This window comes from Dermacentor variabilis, chromosome 3, assembly GCF_050947875.1.
Source record: "Dermacentor variabilis isolate Ectoservices chromosome 3, ASM5094787v1, whole genome shotgun sequence".
In the NCBI taxonomy this organism is placed as follows: Eukaryota; Metazoa; Arthropoda; class Arachnida; order Ixodida; family Ixodidae; genus Dermacentor; species Dermacentor variabilis.
Window position 1 is genome coordinate 17905648 of NC_134570.1, and position 16853 is coordinate 17922500.

General features: G+C 48.7%; 1 pseudogene; it reads left to right on the forward strand.

The window, feature by feature from the left end:
* Window positions 1–8945: 8945 nt before the first annotated feature.
* LOC142576951 (U2 spliceosomal RNA) lies at window positions 8946–9123 on the forward strand (annotated as a pseudogene).
* Window positions 9124–16853: the final 7730 nt, after the last annotated feature.

Below are 16853 nucleotides of genomic sequence, written 5' to 3' on the forward strand. Positions count from 1 at the left end.
GACGCAGAGTGTTGAGTTCGTTCAAAGAGAGCAGTGCGACACTACAGCGCCGCACATTGCTTTAAAGAGATGGAATCGTGATGCTAATATTTAAATAACAAAATGCTTTGCCTATTCAAAATGAACGAGTGATTATTACTGAGCGCTTATCTGGCCCCGTGCGCTCACTGGTGCCCGTGTGCAGCAACCGCGGCAACCACGGCAGCCGCAGCTCCCTTGCAGCAGTGACCTCTCTCTCGTTCGAGGGTCCAAGAAGTGTTATCTCTGTCTCTCTCTCTCACACACACACACACACACACACACACACACACACACACACACACACACACACACACACACACACACACACACACACACACACACACACACACACACACACACACACACACACACACACACACACACACACACACGCACACACGCACACACGCACACACGCACACACACACACACGCACACGCACACACACACGCACACGCACACACGCACACACACGCACACACACACACACACACACACGCACACGCACACACACAGAAATATATACGAACATTCTGAATAGCGAATCCTCGAATCAAACCTAACAGCAAGGACTACTCGATTTCTATTCGAAATTGTGAATATTCGCACACCCTTAGTCACGAGGTATCAGTTCTCGTATCGATAAAGTGGTTCATAGAGTGGCGCTGTTCGAAAGAACACCGTGCCGGCCAGTCGCGACAGCCAAAATATTTTATTACTAAGGTAGTCGGGTAACAGAGAAATGTTTTTGCTAACGAAAAGCTTTGTTAATTGATCCCCTGACCTCCTATAGCGCCTGCAGTCGCTTATGTCATTGTATCGGGATCGACAGGGATGTATATATAGTCCGGCACAAAAGTATGGGCCTTTGTTTACACGGCTTGGTCAAATTTGCCGCAGACGACGCCACGGTCGCTCCGACTGAACCCTGACAAGGCGCCATTGCTCGTAAAAAGAAGCGGGGGGGGGGGGGGGGCAGCCAAGCCACGCTGACTGTCTCCGTTCCTTATCGAATTCCGAGGCTGAAAGTTGCTCGGCGGAAGAAGACGGACGCAGGAGCTGACAGAGTTGTAACCACGCTGTACCTGAAAAGTCCGAGTGCTGACTCGCGCATGGCGCTAAAGCCGATGACCGTGACCACATAAGTAAATACAGAAGACGCAATGCTGCAGAAAGTGAGGACTATGCTAGGCCACGAGGCTCTGCATGCAGTTCGCGCATAGCTCGCAGGCAGGTCACTGAACATAGCTCGAAAGCACCGCGTGTCTGTGTAAGTCACTCCGATGACCTTCGGCCCCGGGGAACAGGGTGAGGACACAGCGGAGTCAATGCGCGAACACTGGGCCATGCGCCAACTGACATGATAACGCTCGCCGCTCTTTCTGAAGCGCGGGCACAAGCGTCCTATTTTTCTTTACTGTCTCGCCCTCTTTCCACGGGGCGAAATAAAGTCGTCACGTTGACGTCGCCTCCGTTTAAGCCCTTTCTTGTCGGTGGCAGAGTGGTGCCCTGGAAAGGCGCTCTCGCCGCGCGCGGACATTCCTAGGTCCGTTGGGCTTCGACAGCGGTGCTTCTCATGCCGGTGTCGTCCCCCCACTCTTCCCATTCAAAAAAGGGGGGACGCGGCTCGTCGTGGGAACGCCGGGGGCGCGCCCTGAAAAGCGCGGCCGGCGCATCCCGGGGCGGGCGCCCATTGTGCCGAGCCGCGAAGGTTGGCGCCCTTTGAGCGCCGAGGCTGCGCCGGAATCCAATTGAAGATCCATTTCAGTGGGGAGAGTACCCCCCCCCCCCCACGCCTCCTCCCCCGTTGCGGAGGAAGCCATAATCCGCCCTTTGGCAAAAGGCGGCGGGGAGCTTCGCTTTGATCGCTTCATCAGCGCCCCGCAGAATGAGACACGTCCGCGCGACAATCGCGCCGCCGCCGGACAGATGGCGGCCCGTCTCTCTCCTCCGCCTTTTGTCCGCTCACCTGCCCCCGTAATTGACGAGCGTCCCTTTGTAGACCCGTACTCCTCCCCTCCTCCCCGCAACCTTTGGCGGTCCCTCGCGCGCGCTGACCGGGCGCCGGACTCTGGAAGACAAAGGGAGCGCATCACTCTTGTTCTCATCCCCGGCCCGCTGCCCGGACGCGCGGACCCGAGTCCAGATCGAACCGGTTGTCGCCGCGATAATGCGGCCGCGACGGAAGATATCTGCAACGGCGGACACGGCCGAGGAGGGTCGGGCAGCCCAGTGCCGCAGGCGGCAGCAGCAGCCGCAGCAGGTGCGCCGCCGTAAATAAGAGCGGCCCGGCGCACGTGCGGCCTCGTAAACGTCGCTTCATTTGCACACTGTTTCTCGCCTGCCAGCGGCACCTTCCTTTCTTCCCGCCTTCGCGAGGCTTGCCGAACCTCGCTGCTCGCGCGGCGCCCTGCGCTCCTCAGTTGGGTGCAGCGGTGCCGAAATAGGAAGCGTAACGAGCCGCTACGACGTACGCCTGAGCGGAAAGAATGTGTATACACGCGCGCGACGTCCGTGCTCGAATGCGACACCGCGGCACGGATGTGCAGCGCGTTGTTGCGTCGCAGCTGGCGTGCGTGCGACACTCGGTAGCCACGTGCTCCGAACGGCTTTCTCGGAGCGGGCTTTCGAACCTGGGCCGGCTCTTTTCTGATTGGGCAAGCCGCGGCTGCTGCTCGCGTTCTCCTGCACTGCACTAAATGCGGACACAGCGGCGGCTGTTGTTGCCGGCGGAGACATACAGATCACGCCGAAGGCAGGCCGGGCCGCGCGTCGACCAGGGAAGAAGGGCTTCGAGGAGGCATTCGACTCTCCGACGGGCACGGAAGAAGGCGCAGGCGCGAATGCGGAAAGAGAGAAGTGGAAGGAAATAAAGCGCGAGGCGGCCGCACGCAGTGTGCTCAAGACGCATGGCAGGCAGGTAACTCCCGGGTGCCAAAGAAAAGAGATATCTGTTAAAGATGTCTTTTCACGCGACGGGGACCATCCGCCGCGACTGCGGACCAGAAAAAAAGAACCAAGGAGGCAGCAGCACTGTCGGGGCATAAGGGACCCGAGTGCGGAGCCGCGGGACTCGAGCACAAAGGGACAAAGACGAGATGCTACAGGACGTGCCAATGGGCTCGGGGCTCTCAGCGGGGCGACACAAGTCGCCGCCACGGCTCGCACGAAGAAGCGTCGTCGCGGAAGGGCTCTCTCGCCGATGCTTTTCTCTGCGGGTGCGAAAACCATCCCACGACGAGGCCCCCTTTCACACGGCCCGCGGTTGTCCGGTGCGCGCTCCTGCGCGAAGTGGTCTGAGATAACGAGAAATACACAGCTGTCACAAGACTAGTCGATAGAGGAGTTTCCTTGCAGAGTCGGGGCCGGCGGAAGCGGGCTAGCCTACTGCGAGGACAGGGAGCATAGAACAAATGGCGGCGGAGGATGATGGTCCGGAGCGTCGAGCTCCGGTGGTGGGCACCGAAGCCGCTTGAGAAGATCGCGCTTCAGCGAGGTTGCCGTTTTGCGATCAGACCCTCAAGACCGCGAGAAAACGCCACACGCGCTCTTCTACGTGGTGCTCTCCCGAAATCAACGTTGCCACAACGTGCACAAGGAGCAGACCTTTTGCATTCCTTCTCGTGATTGAGCCGTTTCTTCGACGTATTGCGGCACGTCGAGTGAGCCAGAAATTTTCTCGTACGCCACCATCAGTAAAGCTCACGAGACGCTTTACGGCAACTTACATTTTCCATTTTAAAAGTTCCACTTTCCAATTAACACTTTAAGTAGCAGTTGCACACTGTAGCAAAATGTAACGTGAGTGCTGTCTGTTGTATTTTTGCACACGTTTTTCTTAAATTTTAATGTTCTGTATCGCGACACTCGCTGTGATTTCGGCACGTGTGTGATTTCCGTACTTCGTATACGCCTGTGTGCCGAATTGTTGCAGAAGCGTTTGTCACGCCATACGGCCTTTAGTTTCTGTTTCTTTTCCGTAAGCAAACATGAGAATAAATTCGATTATTCCGCACCATCACTAATTAAGCCAAAAGAATATCATCAACTTGTTGTTACCGAGGACAACACTATGTTCTCTGTTTCACTGATTTGCTGGTATTTTGCTGGTAGATTTTAGCTTTAGCTCGTTTTCATCTGCCTTGTACCACGTGAATAGCTTACGCCTTCTGTTTCGCTCTTGTGTACTCCGTTGATGTTTGCTAATCCTCCAAGTCGTATATGTGCGCCGAATGTCTTAAGTAGTAAGCCTATGCCATACATCACTAATGCGTAACCAATACAACGTTGTTCGTTTCCTCGTTTGACGAAAAAGTTAATATATATATATCTCTCTCTCTCTTTCTCACCCTATATACCGAAAAGACGATCATCAAGACGATATATTCTTGAACTTAAAGAACATAATTGCTGTTCTAGTTTAGGACAGCTTATGAGAACGTGTTCTACGTTCTCCCATGAATACATGGTTCCACGTGCAACAAGGTATAGCTGAATGATGTATACGATACAAAGAGTTACCTGCATACGCCACCTCCAACCTTACAAATGAATCAGACTCATAGCTAGCATCAGCAGAGATGAGATTGCTAATTAATTACACCAATTTGTATAAGACTCAGCAGTGAGGTTTCAGCTCCGTGGCGCTGCGCTGTATACATATATAATGGCTTAGAACGGCGACGAGACTCAGACAGATGCGTGACTATATAGAAAGAGCGCACCATCGTAAGCAAAAACTTGAGAATTCCTACCACACAATATATATATATATATATATATATATATATATATATATATATATATATATATATGTATGTATATATATATATCACGGCAGTGCAGGTAGTAATTGAAAGACACACTATACTCGTGGAAAGGGCGCACGTATAGATATGTCCAAGCTATGAAATAAAACAGCCTCTCCGCTGCACTCACGGTTTCCAAACTGTTGCTCGTCATTGTACATGAAAATCAGAGCGCGAGATTATGCGGGAGGATTGGAAACACTGATGCGCATACCAGACCGGTTTCCTATCGTCGTTTACAGTAACACCGAAAGCCTTCGAATACACATGTTGCCTCGCAGAGGACGTCAGCGCTTTCGTGCGGGAAACGCAACGATCAGACGCCCGCCTCCCCTACCCACGCCCTCACCCCTTATAACAATCTGGTGAGTTTGTCGACGAACAGTTTAGTTTCGGTGGCCGGCAGTGGACAGTGGGCCCGCGACTCACCACGTGGGATCCGATGGGCACTGGCAGGAATGCTTTGCACCCGTGCGACCCATTTGCCAGCACAGTTTTCGGGTGAACGGTTAAAAAACGGTGTCACTCAACTCACCAGTTCTCTACAGTATAGCCAGAAGACGCCCTTGACCGGAATGCGTTTTGTCCAGGGTACGAGTCAAGACCGCCGAATTACAAGCAAGCAGCGAAGATGGCAAAGGCTCTCGCCACTGAACGCCATTGAAACGCTGTAGCCACACAAAGAACAAAACCAGCCATGGCTACTGCTTTCCGTAGCATATTTAAATTACTTTTGCAACATCTGAGAGCATGAAAAAAAGAAGTAACCAAATTGTGGTATTGGTATTCTCCTGAAATAATAGCTTCAGTTAAGTGGTGGCACTCGGAACAAGCACTGCCTCAAAAAATGGCACGGCTCTACCAACAATATCTCGAAAGGCATTTTACTTTAGAAATGTAGAAGATTTAGAAAACATAGAAGAAATGTAGGAGATGCAACAGCGCAAACTTAGCAGCACATGTATTACGAAAACGGGCCGTTTTTCAAGCGAAACCATCTTCGCATCTTCGTCGGCATGCGCTCTTACTTTCGCCGCTTTGTGATAAGCTTCGCATCTATGACATTATGATCGAATTTCTAGCCCACATTTAAAACACCCACTTCACGTCAATTAACTAGGTTTTCCTGCTTATCTCCAATCATTCGAGCGAAGCTCTAAAATTAATTATTTTGTGTAGTGAGCGCCATGGGGCGCTTGCTACACAGTATGAAATGTATGTATGTATGTATGTATGTATGTATGTATGTATGTATGTATGTATGTATGTATGTATGTATGTATGTATGTATGTATGTATGTATGTATGTATGTATGTATGTATGTATGTATGTATGTATGTATGTATGTATGAGGTAATTTGTAAGTATTCATTGTTGAGTTGATTAGTTATTTTAAGCGATTTTTTCCCCTCGCATCGCAGAGATACACCGACTTGATTTTTTTCTTCAGAATGCTTGTCTATGTATTCTGTCTGCATACAATTGCTTTATTTTGCAACCTGTAAATTCTCACTGATAATATAAACAACTAAGGATCCCGGTACAGTCGTCGAGTATGGGACTTTTGTCTGTATGTTATAACGATACCTAGTAATAATTCTACCCCGAACTTTCTAATTATAGAAGCTACGGGTGCAACATTTAGTTAATTTTCCCCCCACTTCATTGTAAAATATCGCGAAGACCGTTCGGACGGAGCGGGGTGTCGTCGGAGCGCGCTTCCCCCAAACACCGGCTCCGCGCAAAGAGCGTGCCGCCCGGAAACATGTGCCTCGCCCGGATGCGCCCGCTTATCTTATCTCTGCCACTCGTGAAGACGAGCCGGTGACCGTAAATTTCGCCGGCGGCGGCCTTTGGTGATTGCATCGACCGGGTTCGCGCCACTGACAACCGCTTTTGTACGAGTGTGTACGAACCGCTGAAGCAAAGGGCCGACATGGTCGCGAAGCCATGGGTTTGCGCAGGGCATCTATGGTCACGCTTGCCACGGCTGCTCCGTGGAAGCACTGGAGCAGTCGAAAGCGCCTGCATGGTACGCGTAGAATATTCACGAGCTGCAGAAGGCGTCCCTTTAAATTCTAGGCTCTTACGCGCCATAATCCCGATCTGATTATGAATTAAAAACAAAGGTTACGGCGATAAGCAGACGAGCACGAAGTGAGACAAATGACATATACGGGCGCGACATATGACGTGCCCCATATACATATATGAGACATGTCATAGCGAGGGATTGCGGATTAATTTTGACCTCCTGGGGCTCTTCGACGTGCACCCAACGCACTGTATACGGTTTTTCTGGCATTCCGCACCCATTGAAGTGCAGCTGCCGCAGCCGGCATCGAACCCGCGACCTCGAGCTTAGCAGCGCCTCGCCATCCACCATAAGAAGAAGAAGCCCGCGACTGCACGCAAAATTGCCGCGCGACTGGCTGCTTAAGGCACTTTGCGTGTGTTTGCGGGCTTCTTTCACGCTCGGAAAAAAAAAATTATGCAGCACGCATCGAGCAACAGAAAGCTGTATCGGGAGTTTTTCATGTCGCTCTACAATTTTCTCATTGACACTTCTAATCGAATTATAATATTTAAGAAGTTGGTTAATTATTTAAGACTAATTATATAGTTAATCTGATTATCTCCATGCGACAGAAAGCAATGTTACCTCGATTCTGTCCAGCTACCTGGCATTTGCATATCTTTAGATCTTGGAGCATGATAGCTGGGACACCCTGTATAAGGCTCTGTGAGAACTTGGAAGATTTATACGTCATTCACATATGTCAAATCAACTCTACAGTTGGGATTTGACTTTTCCGTGCATTCGGCATGAGGAGTATATAGTTCGATTTCCGGTGGAACAAGTCTACGAAGGCTGTAACATTTTTCGTTGCGGGCGCATGTTATGCTGGGTCATCTGCCTATACGGACTTCGCCTTCAATGACGCCTTCAACGATGGTCTCCACTTTGACAAGCACGCGCTGCGCTGCGAGTTGCCGCATCACTTACACAACACAGATACCTTATGCTCTTACGTTACAAATGTTTGAATGCCCCTCCCAGGGCTGGGAGGACTACGGGACCGATTACCGGCTGACCTGCCTTTATGCGATATTTATTTACAATAACGCTTACTTTCTCCATCACAGGGTCCTCATTTACACGTGCATATAAAAAGAATTCCAGTGTGGTAGCTATCACATTTACAACAAAAAAGAATTACAGAAGCGGGCTTCTTCTAACAATGTCTGTTATTGTTGAGAAGCCAGCTGTAAAGGCGCCATCTAGATACGCGCAGATACACTAGAAACTACGCAAATGCTAGCATACGTGTAGGCTTTTTAAAATAAAATAGAGATAATTAACTTCCTTAGTCACTGTCTACTTCAGTTGTTGATACCTAGATTAACAACGTCCACGGGCGAAGTTGTTTGAGCGCATAAAAGTAGGAATTGAGCGTACGTTCGATGATACTGTTCACCACAGTGTAGAGCCAAATTCTCCGCATTGAACGCTGGCGCAGCAAGAATTCTTTTCGTTGGGGGAATGGGGTGGGGTGGAGTGGCACGCACTGGACTGGGGACGGGATTGGTAAGGGGGGAGGGGAGGGTGGGCTGGAGAGCGACTAGTCGCTCCTCCACGATTTGAGCCTCGGCAGACGAAGAGGCACCGGTGGGTATACATACCCACGTACTGTTGCAAGACGCGGCATAGCACCTTTTACTAACGAATCCCGGCACGTAGAACAGACACGCACCTCACCGCACTCCGAGGACCCACACTGCTTCACCATAGTCAAGGCGATCGTGCGTTGGTCGACGTCCCGCAGTGCAGCAATTGTTGCGAGGTCACTCGAAAACCGCAAGCGGTCACACACGACACAGACCACACAAAATTGGTTCCCCACAAACTCCCTCTGAAACCTGGCCGTTGCTCCGGTGAAACGTTTCAAGTTTGCGGGATCGGGGCCACATGGACGGTTCGCATTACTTTCCGCCTCGCGGGCCAGGCAGGCAGCACGCTTTCGGGACCTCCACCACGGGAGAGCGGAAGGAAAGGAAATGATATACGCAAGAGCTTGGAACGCCGACAAAGAGAGGGCGGTGCGAACGTAGACATGGCCGATGCGGGACAAAGTACAGTATCTGTTCTTATCAGCTTAATGTCTGACCGGTTGCATTCAGACCGAAGATATTAAACTTATTTTTGCAAGTTGGCGGAACGCTTAAAGCCTGCTTCGCCTCCACCGCGGGTCCGCCCGCTATTGCACTGTCTTCGGGATGGGCCCACGTATGGGGAGAAAATCTCGCTCTACACAGCTCGATAGACGCACGGAATTTTTTCCAGAACCTAGCTGTGTACAGCTTCGCTGTAAAAATGACTGTCGGTATTTCATCATCATCATCGTCACCACCCCCACCACCATCGATTGTATACTTTCCTTTTCAAAGAAATCGGTAAGCTCCGAGTCAGGAGCTCACGATGTCTGCCGTATGCGATCCAACTCATTTTTATTCTTCTGTGAATTTCCTTCTCATGGTCAGGGTTCCCTGTGATTAGCTGACTCTGTGATTAGTCGGAGTTTCAACAGTGCTCTAAGCAACATGCACTTTGTCTTATTCCCGTAGAATTATCCGCGTTTCTTCTTTTTCTATCGCCTTTCTTTCTTTTTCTTTTTATCTCGGTGCATGATAGCTAGGACATCTTCTATATGTAATATTTTTCGAAATTGTACCAAGGGACAACTAAGAAGTTTCTAAATAAGAAAGAAGCAATTTTAGCTATCTGGTGCACCATCATAATGGCCGCGATGTAACAAGGAAACAGCATGTCAATAGGTGTACATACAGTGTTTTGTTCACTGAAAGGATGAAGTGCCCGACGTGGTGGCTTAGTGGTTATGGCGTTGCGTTGCTAAGCACGGGGCCGCGGGATCAAATCCCGGCCGCGGTGGCTACATTTCGATGGGAGCGAAATGCAAAAACGCCGGTGTACCGTGCATTGGGTGTATACGTTAAAGGGCCCCTCGCCAAGGTCGGCCACATTCAGTGCGTGCAATGCGCAATAACGACCGCGTCTGCTAAGTGTTACATCCCTACGCGCCGCGGAAAGAGCTTACATTTCGAACCGAACGCCGTTTTCCCTTCTCCTCGCGGCCACCACACTCCCAGCTGGACAACCGACGTAAATCGCCAGAGTGCGCCTACGTCACATGGCATTGCTGTGGCGTCGTTAGTAGTGACACGTGACTTGAAGAATTATTCGAGGCAACATCAGTTATTGGTTTAATATGTCGCCTCAATAGACGAATTAATGTTTATAGAAACAAGAAAACATAAAAACCGAATCTCTTCATGTTTTTGTTTTACTTCGTACCATGACCAAAACAAATAATAATAATAATAATAATAATAATAATAATAATAATAATAATAATAATAATAATAATAATAATAATAATAATGCCGTAGCAAAATTTTTTTTATTGAAAAGATAAATAGGAGAGGTTGGCGCCTTTACGGTGGCGCCGGCTACTCGTGGTCACTTAGCAAAGGAAACAAATGTCCGCAAAAAGGGCGAATAATGTCCCAAATATGGCACTCGGTAGAACATCAGATATAAGAACACAATATACAGTCCAACATTACATGAGTCACAAAGTTTTGTGCATGAGTTCGATATACGTGTGCATATATGAAGTCAAATATTCTGAACGCACTGTGAAACTCAGAACACAAGTAATTACACATAACGTAAAAAAACACAATCACCACATAAATCAATTTCAAACACAGAACAACATTTATATCACTAATTTAGCTTATTAGCATAAACTGAAATTTAATAATTCCCTAAAATTTTTGTGTCTTCGAAAATCTTTTTTAAAGGCATAAGTGCTCTCTTCTGAAGGCCCGCTGTTGGCCATGAACCAAGTATCTCTTCTAGTGTGAATGGTCTTCTATCTAAAAGCAACAAATTTGATTGCAATGCCCTTCGTGGCGAATCGGTTTGTGCACTCGAGAAGGAGATGATCCACAATTTTCTTTTTTCTCGTACGGGTGTACGACATACACTGTTGTTTTGCCGCTGTTGCCGCTGTCTGTGGGGCCCCAGGCCTCGTCAAGCGGCTCAATGAGCAGCTTTTTGTCTGGGGTCCATTTTTACTTGAGGAAAATAAGAACTGTTTCTGATTCTGATCTTCGTCTGGATGGCCACAGAACACTGCGGTTTAGACACGTTTTATCCTTTATAAAAAATGTCGCGTAACTGCAGTACCAAACCGCAGGCGGTGCACAAATATATCGAATTTTCTGTTTTCTCTAATATTTGACGGAATTGACAAGTTTATACATGGGCCTATAAAGTATAATTCCGATTCCTTAGATTGCTAATCAAGCCAGGTAGTTTTTCTGAGACGACAGGATGTCTGTCTCAGAAGTAGACAGATTTCATTGCACTAAAGAGGAAGATTAGTTGCCGCTGCGTTATTGTGCGCCCCATTCGCAGCAGTGTCCACTTCAATGTTAGCAGGAATATTGCAGTGCCCGGTTATCCACAGAAATGCAATTACGTGATTCAATGCGCTTGCTTTTGTGTTTTTGAGCGTCTCATACAATAGCAAAGCGTTCAAAGAACTTTTCTTACTGCTTAGCAGTAACGCGAGAGCGGATTGTGAATCGCTAAAAATACCCAGTTTGCTCCCACGTCGTGCAGTCGCGCGCGCAGAGAGTGAAAATATGTAATTTTCTACAGTGTTCGAGCGCCGCGATCATGCTCTTTCACACTGTGGCGCCCGCTTCAGGGCTCGTGATTGTGGCATTGATCAGGTGTTCTCGTGCAGAGCGCGCACAAGAGTTTGTTGCGCGAAACGAAACAAACGCAACAGCTCACGCGCGAGGCCGTAACCGGAAGTGCGCCACTCAGCAAAAACGCGCTCGCGCGCGCGAGAGAGATAGAGAAAGAGAGAGAGAGAAAGGAAGAGGGCAGGGTAGGGTGGCTAGAATGGCCACCCTACCCAATTCTAGCCACCCTAGGCAGGGCCCGTGACGTATTCGTCACGCGACCCTCCGGCTCCGGTGTGGGAGAGCGTATACGGAAGCAATTTCGTTCGCGGATGCTAGACGCGAAGGCACCGTCTCTCTTGGCGGTGGCGCTGGCATCGCGAAATCATGGGTTCTTGCCACTCCAAATATTTCTATCTCTGCCATTAATGAACTAATTAAAAAAAACTGTTGCGGTAGAACACTCCTTAGAGGGGACGTAACAACTTCCAGCGTATAACAAAAATTTGCCATGTGACCTGGTGAGGGGGCCCTTTAGAAGAATCCCCAGTTAGTCAAAATTAATCCGGAGCCACCAGCTACGGCGAGCCTCGTAATGATAACGTCGTTTCGGTACATAAAACTCCAGAATGTAATAATTTTTAAGGGGTGAAGTGTGATAGCACAGCACCGCGCCTTGTATTAAAGTGTTGCAAACACAGTTAGACTAGCGAAATAATAAATCAAGATTGCAAATTTGCATGTAGGCTGCCTAATTAGCGAGACATTCTTATTGAATGACTGGGAATTACTGAAGCAAGCTATGCGCCCATGCATGCATTTGCCCAGGAAGTGGTGCGCCGGAGCAGCAACGGCAACTCTACTGCACCAGAACAACTCGGAAGAGTCCTCACTTCTGCCGCTCTCCCTCCTTCGAGACTCTTGTAAGTGTTGTTATAACTTACATTCAAAAGAAACGAATATTTGACAGTTTCGAATTGTGAATTCTCGAATCAAATAGCAAAGGCTATTGGATTCGTATTCGAAATTTCTAGCATTCGCACACGTGTAGTTTTCGTGCCTCGCCATATGCTGTATACAGCCGCTGAATCACCTAATCCTCGTCATCTCCTCGCATGTGCTCTCACTTGAGACAAGGAAGAAAAGTTAGCCAGTGTGAGATGCCATGTTGTAGACGTCAACAGTAAAAGAGGCATAACTTATCTTTCATTACAAAAAAATGAAAGTAAGAGTACGCATAAAACACAACTGACACAACCTTCATTGCTTTATAAAGTGAACTGCGGTCTGTATTTCAAAAGGTGTCGATGGAAAAAGCCCACATCTCGCGCAGCCGAATGCGCCCTAAGTTCTGTATATATATATATATATATATATATATATATATATATATATATATATATATATATATATATATATATATATATATATATATATATATATATATATATATATATATATAATCTCCGCCACGCTTCAGAAGCATCTCGGGTCTCATTTACATAGATCTCGGAGTAGCCATGCAGTTCACCGTGCAGCGCGAGCACTAGCAGGTTTATTAAGGAATCAGGAATAACTAAATGCTACGAAATCTGACTATTCTACTTTTCAGTTGCAAAAAGTGCTGTATTTGTGGACGTACTCATATTTTTTTGTGATATCGAACATATTTTTATCTAAGTGGGTTGCATTTATTTATTTATTTATTTACTTATTTATTCGGGAACCTATATCGCTCACGGGCATTATTCGTCGCGAGTGGTGCGTTATATTTCATTATTTGTTGGAAAGGGGGGGGGGGCAGCGTATTGTGCGCTATTGTCATGTACGGGAAGGGAAGTATAGCCAAGGTCGCCGATAGGCATCGGAGTGCCCCTTATGTACGCATGATGACGATTATAAAGCCAGGTCAGTTACGGACTGAACACATCAGAAGGGGTGCTGCTAAGCACCAGCCGATAGAGTGAAATCAACTGAAGCGGCGCATGCAGCCGAACGATCGTGCGTGCCTTGCTCTTCTCGATAGAAAGTGCGCACTCCTCATCAGACGAGAGCAGGCGAAAAAACCGCGGCCATACGACCGGGCCCACACTCCTTGCGAGCTCAATCAGCGGCTTCCGCCCCGGAGCGACCCTCCCATCGGCAGCGTGACAAACGCGCCAGCGGCCCCAAATGCGTGTCACGCGAGCGGCCGCGTGGAACGCGCTTTCCCCGACCGGCCTGGGCTTCGCACAGCGTGCGGCAGGCAAGCAGCAGCGGTGGTAGTCACGTGCCAAAGGCGGCTTGCTTGTCGCCGCCGCCGTCGAAGAGGAGTGGGGGGATGGCGGCGCACATTGCCGATCGATTGGCGCCCTCACTGGGGGACCCCGCACCGCATTCGGGCCGGCGACGCTATGCAGCAGTTGAGCCCACGGTGCAGGTTGCCCTCACTTGAGGCGTTACTATACAGAACGATGGCTGAGGGAAGCCAAAACATGCGGGTGATTCCTCGTGAGTAACGCGCGGTAAATCAACCCATATCTCTCTTGTCGATCTTGTTTTATCGCTTGAGTGCCATAAGCACCTGACTGAACTCGCCATGCAGGATTTTGGGTCAGAGAGAAATCACGGACGCCTTGATTCGGCGTAGCACGGGTCAACATTCGGGGTACTCTGACGAGGAGTATATGCTAACGGTCGTGCCAAAGAATATCGTTGCCGGTATGCCGTCATTTTACGAGCACCGCATGCTGCATGCGAGGACAAGCAAGTCAACCTTACGCAGAGCTGCTGCTTCTAGATATCCCAGAGTTTGCAGTGCACGTATGCAGGAAACAGAGTGGTGCTATAGAAAGAAACAACAGGGATGACCTCGAATTGTTCCTTTACGGTTTGTAGCAGCTGAGTTTCAAATGTTACAACGGCTTGAGCAGGCCACGTACTCGCTTTCAGGCTGCTATCCTAGGCCTCTAGAAGTCCTATACGCGTTAACATATTGCCGAGAAACGAACTGTTAGCCCTATATATATATATATGCAAGGTTGTGTGAAGAGGGACTCAAGTAGGAGAACGGATGTTGGGGACGTCAAGTAGATCTGCGTAGGAATTACATGAGCAGCTGCTAAGTAGTCAGAAACTTCACATCCTACCTTCACAACTGATGACGCCCATGAAAACTTCGCTTTCCTTCTCTGGGACATTTCAATTGAACCATTGGCTTTTGGCCAACCATGTTAAAATACAGGCCCTGTCGAATAGGGTGGAGGACATCGGACGGTGTTAATACACGAAATTCAAATGCGACTTAAGAATTTAAAGCAGGGCCAGCTTCGGAACGCTCCTGATGCAATGCTCAGACAAATCATCCGTCCCCGACTCTGAAGCAACTGACGCTGCCACTACTACAGCAGCCGTATCATGACTGATGGTTAGACCTCACCTACCAGTACAACTGCTGCTTTCGTCGTTCCAGTAAAGCAGATTACAGTTAATTTCAAGGTGTTTCAGATGCTTACATTTACGGCGGCAGAACTAGCAGCCCTCCGTGCCGCTATGAGCTACGCACCGATGAGCCGGCACAGAAAGGAGACATATTTTGTGACTCTAAGACAGTTATTCACAGTATCAAGCCTGCCTTACATCACAGAACACATGAGCAGATGGTATCCGAGATCAGGGAAATACACCAGCATTCTCTGGAATCAGCGCACAACATTATTTTTTTCAATGGATTCCTGCTCACAGTGCCCTCGCCGGCAACTGCTTACTGACACGGCTGCCCGGTCTGCCCACGAAGGCATTCAGACGCGTCTGATACATTTGGTGAGGACGGACACAGCCAAGGAACTTCTACTTGCATGCAAAAAGACGCAAGCTTTCTTGAGTTCAAGTGCCCTCAATTGCTGACTGCATAAGCTGGACCCTTTGCTATATATACTACAACTGCCATCTAGGCTTCCCCGCGGGGCTAAGAAACCTTGCAGTGCCGCTCGTGGCTGGGGGTGGCGCTCGCGAACGCTTACTCCTATCGATAGTATGGGAATGGCCGATAGCCCGGTGTGCGATTCCTGTAGGTGCGAGGAAACCGTCGAGCACCTATTGTGTACCTGTCCTCGCTACGACGTCCAACGCCTCTCTCCACGGCCAAGATTAAACAGACTCGGACCGTGGCTACACCCATCACTGGCACAAAAAGCGATTCGTGCACTAGTGCAGTTCTTGAAGTGCACTGGTTTGAGAGACCGTTTATAGTGTCCCTGTGCATCCTCTCACACGCACGTAGTGCTCACTCTCTTCCTATTTTCCTCTTTCTATTCTCACTTGCACTTACCCCCAGTTATGCGGCAGCAAACCGGACGCTCGTCTGGTTGACCTCCTTGCCTTGCCTATTTTTGCTTTCTCTCTCTCTCACACACACAAATGGTGGAAAAGCGAAAGGGAATGGTTGAGGCTCAGAAAGTGCCCTGTCTTTTTCTTGCACGCATGCCTTCTGACGTCGTCTGAGCTAGAATATTCATTCGATCACCAACAAGTATACCACGAACTCTGGTTTACAAAATGTTTACCTTTTGCGTGCTACAGAAACGGTAGCGCACTCAGTGACAGTTCCGAAATTAAAACTCTGCTTCCTATAGACTTGTTACAGGAGATAATATCAAGTAAACAGAGTCTAAAGAAAACTTAGATTTGGCAAGCATCTCCGAATACTTCTCAGCAAACAAACTTTCTGTAAATGCTTTGAAAACAAAATATATGTACTATATTTCACTCCCGTATAGTAAACATGTAGACCTTCCCCCTGTGCGCATTAGCAATGACAATTCCGTACTAGAATATATACCTTCTTTTAAGTATCTTGCGTAGTTTTTGATAGGCAACTGCACTGGCAAAACGATTTATTAGCGGTGGGGCCGAAGATGGGGGGGGGGAGGGGGGGGGGGCTTCAGGGTGCTATAGGATGATGCGGGCTCGTGACGTCTTTGACAAAAGTACATTACGCATATTATATTTCTCTTATATTCATAGCCACCTCTCATACTGTCTCGAGTCATGGGGATGGACCTACAATAGTTACCTCGGATCAATCCGAAAATTACAGAAACGGTCATTAAGAACCATAACGCATTCTAAGCGGGATCACCCCAACAAGCCACTATTCGACGACCTATAGAGATACTAACCTTCGATTCACTGCGCCTGCAAAAAGCAGCAACTGTTGTAAACAGCATCGTGAGATATAACCACCCCTTCAGTATACCCCTCTT